This window comes from Mustela nivalis (assembly GCF_964662115.1).
Source record: "Mustela nivalis genome assembly, chromosome: 9".
Taxonomy (NCBI): domain Eukaryota; kingdom Metazoa; phylum Chordata; class Mammalia; order Carnivora; family Mustelidae; genus Mustela; species Mustela nivalis.
In genome coordinates this window covers 6579780-6596353 of record NC_139028.1, presented here as the reverse complement: position 1 = coordinate 6596353, position 16574 = coordinate 6579780, and the positions used below count along the sequence as shown (strand labels likewise).

The following is a 16574-nucleotide window of genomic DNA, read 5'->3' as shown; positions in this document are numbered from 1 at the left end:
GAGGGTTTGTCTTTCCTTTGCCAGGAGGCTGGGAGTGTTCTTGGTTGGGATCACTTTGGTTCCATTTGAGGGTCCTGGTTTATTAAGGAAATCTCGGGTTCAGTTCCCCCAACTTACCGTGTGGTGGGAACGGGGTCTGGAGGGCACAGGCCTGTAGAGATCCTGCAGTGAAAATGGCATTTGTTCTCTGGCACCCTGATTTGTTTTTCTTGAGCTTGTTGCTTACAGATCAGGTTTTGGCTCACTTGTTTCTGCCACCTCCCTCTTCCTGCTTCCTTTCCTACCATTTTCTAAGTCCTTTGCTAGTTTTCTGATGTCTTTAAAAGCCCAGAAATGTTTTGTGAATTCCATTTGCCATCACTAATTGCAAGTCTCATCCTGCAGCAGGAAGGCCAGAGCCAGACACTGTAATGCTCTGCCTCCCACAGAGGAGATTTTAATACCCTCTCCTCGTGTTCAGAAATTCTAGATTGGAGATGGAGTTATGGATACATTACCATCTACAGAGGAATTAGTTGCCTATATAATAGAACAAGTATGCATTATTCTAATCTTCCTAAAACTTCCATTTTGCATAATAAATATGAATGAATAAGGAACCTGCATTACTTTAGTTTATGCAGATGTTCTCTTTCTGTCTCTGGCTTTAGATGGTAGGTTGTCATTTGTATGGTTCATTCTGAAAATTGGGTAACTTCATTCTTATTTTCTACATGTTGGTGCCATATAAAGTGATGATTTATGGAGATTCAGAGGTAAGTATTTATCAACATCTAAATAATTGGGGAAGGCTTCCTTTACAAAAGGTAGAATTATTAAGACCTGTTTAATCACAGAAGGGATATCCTGTAAAGCTAGCCCATAAATAAAAAGTGGATCAGAAGAAAGCAGAGAGAGGAGAGAATTTGGAAGGAGCACGTGGAGGGACACCTACTGCCTATCCCTGTAAGTCAGGGGCAATCTGGAAGGGAAACCTTGTTAAAGGAGGCAGTAGTGTTTAGATGTAATGAGCTACTGGAAACCTCACAGTGTTCTGGTGAAGCAAGTGGTGTGCAATCAAGTCCGCAGCCCAGTTGAAGTTGTGGCTTCAGGCAGCAAGCGAGCAGGCCTTTCTGTCTGCCTTTATCTCCAGTGGGAGCGACTTTTCCTCCTTGAAGTCAGCCTCCAGACATCTTTTCCTGTCGCTACACATCTGTGCATCACTGAGAATTTCTGCGGTTGCTGCTTCATGGAGATGTTTGTCAGTTTTGGGTTTTGTTTGTTTTGTTTTGTTTTTTACCGAGGTTCACTTGCTAACTTTTCTCTTCTCTTAAAAAAAATATATTTAATCTAGGGGTGCCTGGGTGGCTCAGTGGGTTAAAGCCTCTGCCTTTGACTCGGCTTGAAGGCATGATCCCAGGGTCCTGGGATTGAGCTCCACATCAGGCTCTCTGTTCAGCAGGGAGCCTGCTTCCCTTCCTCTCTCTCTGCCTGCCTCTCTGCCTATTTGTGATCTCTGTCTGCCAAATAAATAAATAAAATCTTTAAAAAATATATGTGTTTAATCTAGGGGCACCCGGGTGGCTAAGTGGGTGGGTTAAGCCTGTTTCTTCAGCTCAGGTTATGATCTCAGGGTCCTGGGATTGAGTCCTGCATCAGCAGGGAGCCCTCTTCCTCCTCCTCTCTCTCTCTGCCTCTCTGTCTACTTTTGATCTCTCTCTGTCAAATAAATAAGTAAGTAAATAAATCTTTTAAAAATATATATATAATCTCTTCCAGGAAGAGTTTATGCTGAGTGAAAAAAGTCAAGCAGAGAGAGTCAATTATCATATGGTTTCACTTATTTGTGGAGCATTACAAATAGCATGGTGGACAAGGGGAGATGGAGAGAAGGGAGTTGAGGGAAACTGGAAGGGGAGGTGAACCATGACAGACTATGGACTCTGAAAAATAATCTGAGGGTTTTGAAGGGGTAGGGGGTGGGAGGTTGGGGGAACCAGGTGGTGGGTATTAGAGGGCACGGATTGCATGGAGCACTGGGTGTGGTGCAAAAACAACAAATACTGTTACACTGAAAAAATATATATACATATATATATTTCATCTCTTATTACCATGTATTTCAAATGGTAGTGAGGGATGATGGTGTGGGACCCCATGAAGTGAATTTACCCTGCCAACTTGACCACAATATAAGTGTCGTACACAGCCGTCCTGTGTCCCCTTTCATTCTGAAATGGATTCTCTCTTCGCAGCTGTTATCAATAGAAGACAGGGGTCTTTGTTCTTGTAGGTGACTTGTCCAAGATCGCACAACTTTCGAGGTTTAACCTTTGGTCTGATTGTAGGACCCATTTTCTTTAACTCAGTGCCATGCAACCTACCATGTAGGACTCTCAATACTCTCCTGCTTTTGAAGCTGTACTCCACAGGCCACGTCTACCAGTGCATATCTATTTTTGTCTAGTTCACTCATTTATTGCACACATTTACTGGATGCCAGCTATGTGTTTCAGGCACCTTTCTAGGTGCTGGAGATATGGCAGTGGGCAAGTCAAACACAACCCCCTGCCCTCATTGAGCATGTTCCATTTCCTACTACTGGAAGCATCCACCAGGAACAATGGACTTATGCCAGAAGTCCAGCAATGATATGAGTTCCAGAAATTTCTGAATGGTTCTTTGTGGAAGTGATGATTTGGCGGCAGCCCTCAAGGTAGCTACCTGCACAGGTAAAAAAAAAAAGAAAAAAAAAAGGAGGGCTGGTGTAGAAATGCCTGATGAATGGGCTTCAAGGTCAAATAATTGAGCCAGGTCTTTAAGGTCTTATTTAGCTCTGAGATTTTTCAAGAACTTTCCATGATACATAAGCATATTATAGAAAAAACCCTATTCAAAGCACACTGTAAATTTGGAGGATGATTGTCTTTGTATTATTTTTGTGATTAAATGACAGTTGATGATACAGGCACTGTTGTAAGTCACTTATCCCTGTGCAAACACTTTGTGGTAAATTCTTTTATCATCCTTATTTTTCAGAGGTAGAGACTGATGCAAAGGGAGAAGTTTGGTGGTTCTCCACTGGCCACAGCTAAGCAAGCAAAAAGCAAAAAGCAGAGCCTGCATTGGAACCAGGCACTGTGGCTCCAGACCCCAACTCTTCACCCTTGGGCTTCTTGCAGCACGCCTGATTTCTTGTCACTAAGAACTTGGTGCAGGAGTTTAACGGTACCTTTAACTTCTAGTTTTTCTTTCTCAGAACTGAATCTGCATTGCAGTGCATCTCTGCATAAACATGTGTTTAATTTTGTCACCTTTAATTTTGTTTTTAGGTAAGATCTGAAGGAGTCAATCTGTTTCTTCTGTGGCTTCAAGCACTTCAGACAAACTTTGCAGAAGAGCAGGTGCTGATTTTTGCTTGCCTCGTGCCTGGTTTCCCAGCGATCATGTCATCCAGAGGGACCTGCATGGTGGAGACACTCATCAGTCCTAGCCCTGGTGTGGCGGATGGTGAGAAACATTTTAGCCAGCCTTACAGGTTGAAATGACTCTGGAAGTTCTCTTGAGGGATTCCTCAGCTTGTCATGATCCTGAATAGAACCCTTTATTTCGTAGATGGGTTTGGAGGAGGAATTATTTCCTGCTCTTGTTCACAGTAATGTCTTACAGACATTAGAATAGAAAGAATCAGAGCCTTTTTTATATGCAATGAGGATGGGAGACATTTACTGAAGTGGTGGAAACAGGAATGGAAGGGAGGACTCAGATGTTGGGAACAACAGGAATTGGAGACACATCATGTATCTGGAGTGTTTTCTTGGCTGTGAATGAAATTTAAATCTGCCATCCAAAACTACTGTTTATTGTCCTCAGCATGATTGTTTCACGAGTGGACATTCATCTGCTCACCCAGCCCTGTATTTTCATGCCGCATTCATGGAAAGACAGTAGCTGCTTCCTGGGAAAGTCATGGCAACCATCTGTGTCCCATGAGTTTTTAAGGAACTTGCCAGTTAGGGCCAATGATTGATTAATGCACATCACTTTATTGCCCAAAGACAGGTATTTGATCCTTAGGCTGACCGAAGCAGAATTTGGCAGAGAGAAGAATAGTTTAGAGGGAGAGGTGGCTTCATGGGAGTTTGTACCGTATTTCCAACCCCTTGATGCTCGCTGGCCTGGAGTGTAGCGTGAGCAGGTTCCAAAGGAGGGGCAGATGTATTTTAATGAAGGCCATTTTTTAAAAACCCTTTGAACGTTGGTGAAAGAACTCCTTTTTTTCCCCACTCTGGAGCAAAGATATATCCACAAGAATCACTCCACTCTTGCCGGCCATATCAGGGGAAAGGATCGCTGAGGATCAAACATGCTTTTTCCTTCAAGTCCTATTGAACTGTATGGTTATTCAGGTAAAAGCAAAATCTTGGATAATTCAAGAATGGTCTTTCTCTTGATAGGAAAGAGGAAACATTGCTTATTTTCTCCCAGCTCATCCATATTTTGTATGTTTGCTTGTTTGTTTGTTTGTTTTTTGAGTTGACTTTATGATATTTTACTAGAACTTGAATATGTGCTATATCACATCAGCAAAGACCTGGCATACATAATATTTTGTGTGAGAGTGTATGTCAAGCAAACATTTCAGTTCTCCCATCTGCTTTTATATTACCATATTCACACAGAACACTTCACTTCTAACACTGTGGCTGAGGCTGTGGATTTTTCCCTCACCAGGCAACTCTGCAACACCAGCTGGGTGTCCTATAGTTTTACTCAGCTTTGACACTGTCTGCCTTGATATGGCATCTGATCCCACAGGTTAAGGGCTCAGTCCCGTGAGACTGTTCCATCACATTCAGGTGCCAGTCATAAGTAGGAGGAGCCCAGGTTACCCACAAATTCTCTACAACTTGGCTACAAATCAGAGGTTCCTTCAACTCCTCCTCTGGTTCAACTGAGTGGCTTGCAGAACTCTGGGAAACATTTGTTTTCATTTGCAATTTATGAAAGATATGATAAAGGATACAGATGAACAGTCAGATGCAGAGACACAAAGGGCACAGTCTGGGAGGGTCCCAAGCACAGGAATGTCTATTCCTGTGGAGCTGGGTTTTATCCCCCTCCTGGTACCTGGATATGTTGACTTACCTGGAAGTTTCCTGAAACCCCTGCTATGAGGATTTTTTTAAAAAGATTTTATTTATTTATCAAAGAGAGAGAGGGGGAGAGAGCGAGCACAGGCAGACAGAATGGCAGGCAGAGGCAGAGGGAGAAGCAGGCTTCCTGCTGAGCAAGGAGCCCGATGTGGGAGTCGATCCCAGGACGCTGGGATCATGACCTGAGCCGAAGGCAGCTGCTTAACCAACTGAGCCACCCAGGCGTCCCTGCTATGAGGATTTTTATGGAGGCTTCCTTACATAGATGTGCTCTGCTTTTAGCCCCCTCCCCTCTCTGGGGGAATGTAGGGGTTGGGGTGGGGGTGCCGAAGATTCTAAATTCTAATCATGGTGTGGTCTTCCTGGTGATGTGTCCCTACTGAGGAGCCATCTCGGAGCCCACCCAGAGTTGTGTTATTAGAACAAAATATTAAACTCAAAATGGATGGAAGACCTCAATGTAAGATAGGAATTCTTGCCAGTTTTCTTAAGGTGATTCTTTCTCTCTGCTATCCCTCAAGATTCTGTCCTTGCCTCCCTTCCTGACTGCACTGTCCTATTGGGCAATCTTGCCTATTGGGCAGGTGGAATGGACCAGTAGGGTCAAAATGCACAGCTTCTAGAAGGCAAAGGGATACTCCAGTCTGCTCTCAGGACTTTGGAGTCTTTGTGTTTTTGGTGCTGGTGAAAGGAAATGAGAGAGGAGAGCAGACAAGAAAGAATGCTGTCATTAGAGAGAACTGGTAAGATAAAATACAGGCATGATGAGTAGAATGAGTTTAAAAACATGATACCATTGGGTGATTTTTTTAATACTCAGTAAGAATATTTTTAACAAAGTGAACCATTTAGTTTTGAAATATTCATTCTTAGCATAATTTGAGTTTTAAGATAGGATTACATTACATGATTGTCAACATTATTTGTCACCATGACTTCTTTTAAATTTTGGATAGGAATTTTAATAAGATAGCATTTTATTTCAGTAGACATTTAAGTTAAAATTTAAATGTATATATGTTCTTTCCCACATATTATCCAAAGGCTACAAATTAGAGTGGAAGAATAAGGAGAATCAAGATACTTGTTTTAAAGTTCTTTTTACACTGTTTTGAAAATATTGTCTTCCTCATTTATTTCCATCATTTACCATGTTAGCAAAATCTACAAACTTGTACTTGGTAAGTACTGATTGGGCTGGGTATAGAGGATGTCCACAGGGAAGCTGCCATTCTCTTTCAAAGTGACCTTTGTTTATTTTTAAGCAAAATAGTCACTTTATTCTTATATTTAATGGTAACTTTATTGTAAGAGGTTTAAAGTTTCCTAATAAATGATTTTACCTATTTGTACAAACTATTTATTTGTACCTCAGGAAGACTGTGGCTCCTAAAATAATTCAACATGTGTCATGATTCTTCTTGGTATAATTATATTTAAAATTAAGTTTTAAAATTTTAATTTTTAATTGAAACTGTTTATTGAAGGCAGTGTTTATTTTCTCATGCAAAGATGTTGAAATAAACATTCTCGTTGAAGTCTTCTCTTAACGGTGTTGAGGTATGGTGACCCCAGACCCCAGACCTTGCCCAGTGGTGAGGTAGACCATCCCAGGCCATGCAACTGCCCAGAGTAGCCCTTCCTTATATCCTGGATCTTTCATCCACTACGTGCTACTTACAGCTTCTTATGGAGGGGCCAATATTTGGGCAACTGTGCAACCTAAGGGCAGTAAGCTCCAGAAAGGAAGGAAACATGAGGGAATTTCTAGTTTCACTGCTCAGGGTTTTTTGGGTTTTTGTTTGTTTGTTTGTTTGTTTTCCCCTATGAAAAATGAAGGCTCACAGGACATAAGTATCCCTTTGATTGGTGCTGGGGTGGGGAAGCAAATTTTCTTCTCCCTATTATTGGAAAGCAGGCAAAATTAGTTAAAGTGAATAATCAGAAACAATTTGGGAGGGAAAGAGATCACAACAGGCATTAATCCATGTGGTGAATGTGGACTACTAATTCAGTTGTCTTTGGGTGTTTACTTACATACACACAAATGTGCATGCTTGGATCAGGGGAAAGCAGCAAAAACTTGATGCCTTTTGAAATATGTAGAAGTACTAACCTTTAGAGGTACCGGGCTGTGTATTTGTTAGCTATCTGTATATGGGTATTTTTTTCAGAACTTGATTCTGATTTGATAAATAGTCTATATTCACTGTGGAAAACATAGTATACTTTACTATATTGAATTAAAGTTCTTTATTGAGAACTTGTCTGCCTCATGCAAGTGCCTCCAGGTATATAAAAGGTGGGAGGTCGGGGTACCAGGTGGTGGGTAATATAGAGGGCATGGATTGCATGGAGCACTGGGTGTGGTACAAAAACAATGAATACTGTTATGCTGAAAATAAAAAAAAAAAAAAAAGAAAGTAAGAGAGCTGGACATACAGCAAGTAGTAGCTCAAGTCCAATACCATGTAACTTTTTGTATTGATTATGAAATTTAAAGGAGAAAGGGACTTTTTTTATTATTCTATTTCTTTTCAGTGTTCCAGAATTCATTGTTTATGCACCACACCCAGTGCTTCATGCAATATGTGCCCTCCATAATACCCATCACCAGGCTCACCCAACCCCCTACCTGCCTCCCTTCTAAAGCCCTCAGTTTGCTTCTCAGAGTCCACAGTCTCTCATGGTTTGTCTCCCCCACCAATTTCCCTCAACTCACTTCTCCCCTCCATCTCCCAATGTCGTCTGTGTTATTCCTTATGCTCCAGAAGTAAGAAACCATATGATAATTGACTCTGCTTGACTTATTTCACTCAGCATAATCTCTTCCAGACCAGTTCATGTTGATACAAAAGTTGGGTATTCATTCTTTCTGATGGAGGCATAATAATCCATATTGTATATGGACCACATCTTTATCCATTCATCCATTGAAGGGCATCTTGGTTATTTCCACACTTTAGTGACTTTGGCCATTGCTGCTATGAACATTGGTGTACAGATGGCCCTTCTTTTCACTACATCTGTATCTTCTTGGTATATACCGAGTGCAGTTGCAGGGTCATAGGGCAGCTCCATTTTAATTTTTTTGAGGAATTTCCACACTGTTTCCCAATGTGGCTGCACCAAGAAAGGGACTTGTTATTAATTCTGTGGAGCTGGTCAAGTCTGATACTCAAAGATAAATTCTTTCAGACATAAAGTTGTTTATACTGATTCTATTCTTCAGATTCATCTACAAGGAAAAGGCTATAAAACTAAAGTCCCATGGATTTGATTAGGGTAGTATTGGATGTTAAAGTACCTGAAATGATGAAGAATGTCTGTACATTCTTCTAGATTTGTTTCAGTCCTAAAATATTAAATTAGTTATAATGTATGTGAAAATATCCTTACTATTAGAATTGCTTATCATTTCTCAAATTTTCTAGTGGCTTAGTACTTAGTACTTCCACCGCTGTATGCCATAGCTATAATAAGCAAGCAGTAACAGGAGTCACCATCCCACCTTTGTCAGGTCACAAGGTAGAATCAGAAACAAGTCTACCAAAAAATGTCATCCCTAATAATTTCCGGTACTTTAATTTTAAAATTTTAGTTGATATTCATCCAATCAAATATATAGCTGAGATATATGTTTGTGAGAAATTGAACTGTTTAGGGTGGTGGCTTACACTCACTCCCCTAATCATGTATTCTGTTTCCTTCCAGACATCCCCCATTTGAGACCAGCGCCAGTGTATGTACATTACTACAACTCAAGACAATGAAAACATTTATAGTATAAAAATTCCATACATGGCAATTCACATTGTTTTTATTAAATGGATTATAAATTTCTTTTTGGAAAAAAAGTATCTAGCTATAATCCAAAACACTCAAAATCGAGTTGCTGTACTGCCCCAAATCATACAGGTATGTCATTCATCTTTTTCTTATATTTTACATAGGTAAAAGTACACTAACACATACCAAAGTAATTGACTCATAGGGGTTTTGGTTCCTAAAGGATGCTGGTTCTAGGGATTATGTTTATGGATGGGCTCTCTCTCTGTTGCTGAGGTGTCAGAGGGACTTCTGAGATAGCACTTGCCATGCTCTGCTGACATTGCCATGACAAGGTGATCTTGGGGGCCAGGGAGATGTTTGAGAACATGGTGTTGAGTGCAGTCTCCTGGACCCTCTCATTTTCCCTCCTTTGCTCAAGAGCCAGTGACATCAGAGCATAAGACCAGGGGCCTGTGTTGCCTTCACCCATCCCCAGCACCAGGCAGGCCCTCAAGAATCATGTAGGTGGGCTGTGGGAAGAACCTATTTGACTGCCAAGTGCCTCTTGGCATCTCAGAGGGAGCAGTGGAAGAGCATCTCAGGATTTTGAGGTGCCATGATGGAATGCCTGGAAGAAAAGGCAGACTCTCTTTCGAAGGCTTTCAGTGAAGACCTCTTTCTGTGTGGGGCCCATGGTATACCTTCCCTCTCTTGTGGTCCTTGGTCATAGAGAAATGGGCTTTCCCAGCAGGTTGAGCTTCTTAGAGACTTTGCTGTGTAAGGAAGGACAACTTGGGGAGGTTTGAGAGGGGCTGCTTCATGGCAGGGGCCTGCTTTTATGCACAAAGCATGGTCCCCTTAGAGCAGCTTCGCTGATGCCCCAGAGTTCCCAAAAGTGTGACTAGGCCTGAGCTGCAAGAGTTCACACACCTGAGTGGCAAGTAGCATCTTGGTGGAGGAGCACCAAACTGAGGTCCAGAGCACATGTCCTCATTGATTAAGAACTGACTACAAAGCTAGACAAACTTATTGTCAAGAAGTCTGAGGGGGATACAGTTACAGTAAAGAGCAGCAAAATACTTACTGAAGATTTTGAAAGGGAGCTTTGGGGTGCGTGGATGGCTCAGTTGGTTAAATGTCTGCCAGAGATCAAACCCTGTGGTGGGGGGTGGGGAGTCCCTGCTAAGTGAGGAGTCTGCTTCTCCCTCTCCCTTTCCCTCTGCCACTCTCCCTGTCTGTGCTCACTTTCTCTCTGTGTCAAATAAATTTTATAAATCTTTTAAAACATAAAAATACAATAAAGATTTGAAACTTAAATTCACTAGTTGTAACATGTAATAGGAACCCTGTAAACAGTAATGATCACTGCTGAGAACAAAATTGATTTTTTAAAGATTTTATTTATTTGGCAGAGAGAGATCCCAAGTAGGCAGAAAGGCAAGCAGAGAGAGAGGAGGAAGCAGGCTCCCCACTGAGCAGTGAGCCCAATGCAGGACTCGATCCCAGGACCCTGAGATCATGACCTGAGCTGAAGGCAGTGGCTTAACCCACTGAGCCACCCAGGTGCCCCACAAAATTGATTTTCCAAAGGAATATCCCAGAACACTGAGGAAAATTTCAAAGAGATGGAAATGAGAAACGAATAAGTAAGATCTGAGGTCAGGTCCAAATCTACCTTGCAAGTACCCTGAGGACAAAAGGAGAAAATAACAGAAGTTATAACTGAACTAATGCAGCATTTACTTGAGCTGAAAAACAGTCATGCCTTCAGTTCATAAAGCCTTCAAGTCCCAGGGAGAATTAGCTGAACAGACTCAAACCAAAACAGCCGTAAACCTATTTGACTTTCAGGGACTAAGAAAAAAATTGTCAGAGTTCCAAACAGAAACCACCAGTTCCTTCTCGAAAATGAGACAGAGTATCATTGAATATTGACTTTAAGCTCTATTCCTCAGAGCTGAAAGAACTCTCTTTCTTAGAACTCTTGCTTCCTATCACATATGTAAGCAGATGTCAGATTGATTAACCTTGTAAATTGGTTTAAGTTCTAACTCTACAAACAAAATGATAAAGAATTTGGAGACAATCTAGGGGCATGTAAAAATTTGGGAAGTGGTAGACTACCTTAGGTAGAGATAAGACCCACAGGCCATAGAAGAAATGACATGCCACTTTATTTTAAAAATTTGAAAAAGATTTGTATATCAAAAAAGAGTAAAGCTGCATGTGGGCAACAGGCTGTGAAAAGCATCTGTAACATCAGCTGTTCAAGGAGTTCATGTCTCTGACGTGCCTACAAATTGAGAAGAAGACAAACAGTCCTATTGAAAAACAGACCAAATGAGAGGAAGGAGAAGTTCATGGAAAAGGAAACAGAAATGACCCTGGATTTCATAGTGAGCCAGGGAACACCATTAGTTCTGGACCATGCTGAGACACCTTTATTCACTCACCCTGTAGACAAAAACTAAAAATCATCAGGTAGACAAAAATTTGCATGAAATCATATATAAGAAACTCAGCCCCACTCTTTGATAAATTTTACAGTCTATTTTGTGTGATTGTTAAGTCAATTCAAAACAATCTGTTTAGAGACTCTGACTGTTCCCTACTTGGTTACAAATTTTCAGGGAACCATCACTGTATTTATTGAGAATAATTTCCTCATTCTTGAAAAATACATTTGAGTGATGAAAAATAGCAAGTATAACGGAATAGCCACAAATTCAAGGTTCTAGTTTTCCCCCCGCCCTTAGTGGGAAAGGAAACTTTTCACACATGTGAGTCATCTACTTTTATTATCTGGATTTCTTAGTTTCCGTAAAGTCTGACCTCCTGAATCAGTTTGGATGGTTGTCTCATCCTAACTCAAACTGTCTTAAAGATTAAAAAAAAAAAAAAAAAAAAAAAACCTTCAATCTCATGAAGAAGCAGCTCATGGCAGTGCTTGCGGAGAATGTGTTTTATTCACACTGTCTCCATGATTTTCTCCATTTTTCCCTACTGTGCCCTTTCCCTCTGGCCAGTTTGTCTTCAACCCCCTGCTGACTGTGTGATGGCTGCCCGAAGTGGGGGCACTGCTTTTCTTGTTCACATTCAGAGACAACCCAGATATTTCTGTAAAGCCCTTCCTGTTTGTGTGTGTGGGACAACCTAGGTTACTGTCTCTCATAGAACAGTAACAAGGCACTGACTGTCGTGCAGCTGGCTGTGTGAATGGCCCAGGAGGAACATGACTGGCTTCCATGACAGACCCCTTCCCTGTAGTGTGGATGGGGCCAGCTTCCTGTGAGTCACCTGGGCTGCAGTGGAGGAGGCACACAGTGCACTGGGGTTCAGGGAGGGGGAGGGAGGAAGGATGCTGGCAGTCAACTCTCCAGATCCAGTACTACCACACCCTGAAGATAGTCCTACCTAGAAATGGTCCCTGCCATTGTACAGACTCAATATGTCTCAGTGAGTTCTTCTAGTAGTTTTTAGTGCCACTGTAGCAAATGACAAATTCTCAGTGGCTTGAAACATCACAAATTGATTATCTTGCAGTTCTGGAGGTCAGAAGTTCAAAAATCAGTCTCAGTGTGGTAAAATCGGGGTGTTAGCAGCCTGTGTTCCTTCTGGAGGCTCTAGAGGAGAATCCACTTTCTTGCCTTGTCCTGCTTCTAAAGCTGCCTGCATTCCCTGACTTGTGGCCCTTCATTGCACCACCTTTTATCCCTCTGTTTCCAACTTCACATTGCCTTCTGATTCTGATCCTCCTGTCTCCTTATGGATCCTCATGATTACATTGGGACCACCGAGGTAATCCAGGATAATCTCTCCCCCCTCACACCTTAATTTAATCATGCTTGCTAAATCCCATTTGCCAGGTAAGGTAAAGTACTCAGAGCTTCTTGGGCTCAGGATATGGTCATCTTTGGGGCAGTCGCTATTCAGCTGGTCAGTTGCCTCCTGTGCTCCCTTTTATGCCTCACACCTCATCTCACATGTGTCTGCTGTGTTCCTCTCTTCATCTGCATTGCAAATGAGAAATGCAGCAATTTAAACCATTGAATATTAGATTTTGGAGATAGTTGCAGGAATAAAAGCACATATAATTTTATTTGTGTCCTAAAAGTTTTTGTTTGGAATTTTAAATTTTATCTAATTGTCCCTAGGTAAATTAAATATGATTCAATCAGTTGATCTGAAAAATCTTTTCAAAGAGTATACCGCTGTTGTAAAGGCCCTTCAAAACAGTATTTTGAGTGCTGTTTCCAAATGAAGTTTACACTTTCACCCTTATCACTGTATTAAAGGTCATGTTGGAGGGTTTTGTGTGTGTGTGCTTTTTTCCAAAGTGAACTTGCTTCTCTATCTAAAACTAATACCTCTAACAGTATTTTTCACCAGGAAGGAGATGAATTAGTGTATCTTCTAGACTAAGTTTTCTTTCCACGTGAAGAATCTGTTAGGACTAATATTCATGGGAGAAGGAAAAGACAGTAGCTCTTACACCCCATATACTATGTTGACAACAACAGTATAAGCCTGACCAAAGCTGTACATCTTGGTGCATCATTTCAGCTGAAACGTGTTCAGTGAAGTATGATTTATTCCTTAGTAATTCATTTTTGTGTGAGATAAAAGTACATCAACAGAAATTAGGGAAAGCAGAGTGGTAATTTTAAAATTTCATCATTGACTGTTTTTTTTTTACCAGTTCTATAAGCACATTAATTGATATTAAAACCCATAAAAGCTCATTTGGGAATGAAAAAGAAAGTTTGAGGTGGTATTGATTTTTTAATGATATTTGTATTTATTTGTATGATTACGCTTAGTTACACTTTGATTGAGTCCGAATGTGCCCTTCAACAATAATCCATGGGCTCTGGGTTTCCTGAAGTTGTATGTCATGGGGTGAACAGTTAGAAAAAGTGAATCCCACCAATTGACAACCCTATGGGGGTTTATATATTACACAAACACATTTGTTTGTTGACTGCCACTCCAGTACTTTCTGTGTCCTCGAGCTCCACCCACGTGGTGCAGGCTGCCCCCATCTGTGCTGGAGAATCATGACGGGGCATTCAGTGGCCTTAGGCATCCCCAGAGAGCTGCAGTTGCATCCTCTCATTTCCCACCTAGTTTGTGGGCATCCCCCTTTAGCTTGACCCTGACAGTGGACAGGTCTCAGTATGAGCTGTCTGTGGGAAGAAACAAGATGTTGGGGGGGCAGCGGTAGTTGTTGATGGGAAGTTTTAAGTGTCAGGTTGTATCTTGCAATTTTCTGAACCCTGGCAGTGCAGGCCTGGGCCAACCTGGTTATGTCTGTTTCACCAACCAAATCTTCCTCATGTGCCCAAGAAGTGAAACCATATTTACATTTGCCACCAGAATCAACTAATACTAAATAATAGTTGAGAATTCCAGCTTGATTATAGTGAGTGGAAAATGGACCTCTCTCTGGTTAATTCTTACATATGATTTTACTGTTCATCTTCATAAAAGGGATAAGAAATGAGGAAACGTGGATTATCAGTTTGTTTTCACTCTCATCACTCACTGCAGTTATAATTTTCAAAATACCAAGATGTTTTTCAAAAGTAGTTGTTTTTTTGTTTTTTGTTGTTTTGTTTTGTTTTGTTTTTGTGGAGGGAGTAGGGACTAAGACTAAGGAAAGCATTGTTCTATCAAGAGAAGTCGTTTTCAATTTATGGTATGATGGGAAATCCATCTCGTATGTCCTATTTGGATAACAGAGCTCACTCTTAATTTTTTTAAACTTCCTTTGATTTTTTTAATTGAATTATAGCTGACCCACAATGTTGCATTCGTTTCAGATATAAAACAACAAGATTTGACAAGTCTGTATGTTATGCTGTGCTCGCCGTACTGTACCACCAAACATATTCCCTATGCTGTGCCTTTCGTCCTGCAACTTATTAATTTTGTAACTGGAAGCCTGTTATCTCCCACTGTATTTCACGCATTTTGCCTGTCCACCCGCTGCCTCCTCTTTGGAAACGATCAATTTGTTCTCTGTAGTTATGGGTCTCTTTCTGTTTTTCTGTGTGTTCAGAGAACTTTTTAAGATAACTTGGTGCCTTTAAACATATTCCTTGATTTCCATTAGTTTGGATACGTATTTGCCATGTTACCCAATTAGTTATGTAATGACTTCAAAATTTGGGGGCTTAAAACAACCCTTTTGTCATATTACATATGTTTTGGGGGTCAGAAATTAGGGCAGGATCTCATGGGGCAATTTTTATGCTTAATACGGCATTAACTGAGGTCAGTGGGTGGTGGCCTTCAGCAGGCGGCTGCTTGGTCTAGAGGATTCAGGATGACTTTATGCACATGCCTGTCACTTTGATGGGTACAGTTGGGAGATGAGGCTCAGATGGCCCTCCACTTCCGTGCAGTCTTTGTAACAAGGTTGTTGGACTTATTTCCTGTCCACTCAGAGCTCCAATAGCAAATGTTCCAAGAGAGGGGTTCCTTTTGGACTTGGGCCTGAAACTGACACATTTATTTCACTGTTTAACACAGTCACATAGCCCATGTGAATCAAAGGGAATGGGGAGTCATAGGATTTGTGATCATTTTTTAACATGCTACATATGTTCATATGTGCATTTGTTCCCATTTCTCTGACCTGTGGGAAAATGGAAGTTATTGATCAAAGAGTCACAGGTTATCAAGCTGTATGAGAGACTTCAGACTTAATCCAACCTCCATACTTTATAGATTAAAGAATATATATGTAGGTGCACATGTACATCTCCATATCAGTTATTATATATACACTTGTATATCACTAAAAATGGTATCTGTGGATTAGCCAATTCTTCTATCTTCATAGGAATGAAAAGGACTCGTCATTCCCCGGCAAATCTGAAGAAAGAAGCCAGAGCAAGAGTAAGGGAGAAAGAGAGTGAGAGGAGCATCTGATGGGATAGGATTTCTTACAAAAGGACTCCTGAAGTGACCAGAGAAAACAGACCAACAGAAAAGGGCAGACTTTGACCAAGCGGTGCTCAACGACGTGAATATCCACATGGAACAGAAGAGGTTTTAACGCTATTCCCTACTGATGTAGCCTACATACTAAAGAGGACATCAGAAGTTTTCTGGAAGATACCATAGAAAACCATTTTGAGGACCTGGGGGCGGTGGCAGAGATGAGTGGAACAGAACACCAAAAATAGGAAGCCCAAGAAAGCTTGGGTGCCGCTTCCAGATGGCGACGAGAGAAGAATTAGGCACGAACCAGTCAGCTGGAAAAGACTGGGAGCAGGGGACAACAGTCGAAAAGGACGTCTGCCAAGAGCAACTCGACAGTCTCACTTTTATTGGATAGAAAACAATAGCCAAAGAAGGATTGAGGAAGGTCAAATGTTAATCCCATCTTGCTGACAAGCAAGAAGGAGGATAAAGTTTATAGTTAAACAAGCACATTGAAAGAACTCTTCTAACTAGCAACAGGCACTTCTGGGAAGAGAAAGGCTCTATGGCAAATAAGGGAGGCAGGCGGTTTTCATTCCACCCTGAGCTAACTTGTCATTCCCGGGTGCTCCGCTTTCCTGAAGCAGGCGGCATTCCGCCCTGGGCCGGCCGGGCTTCCAGCCAGCGCAGCTTCTGTGAGGGGGCTGCATTCCGCCATGAGCAAGCGAGGTATCCCCC

General features: G+C 41.4%; 1 protein-coding gene across 3 annotated transcripts in view; it reads left to right on the top strand.

The window, feature by feature from the left end:
• LOC309841117 (uncharacterized protein) overlaps nucleotides 1–16088 on the top strand; it is a 43817-nt gene extending 27729 nt beyond the window's left edge. For 2 of the 3 annotated variants that reach the window (XM_082684020.1, XM_082684019.1), the window contains one exon: nucleotides 15754–16088. The gene's annotated coding sequence lies outside the window, so the exon portion shown is untranslated. Of the gene's footprint in view, nucleotides 1–3311; nucleotides 3490–8849; nucleotides 9054–15753 lie in introns of all 3 variants that reach the window. The other variant, XM_082684017.1, reaches the window with a different exon arrangement.
• Nucleotides 16089–16574: the final 486 nt, after the last annotated feature.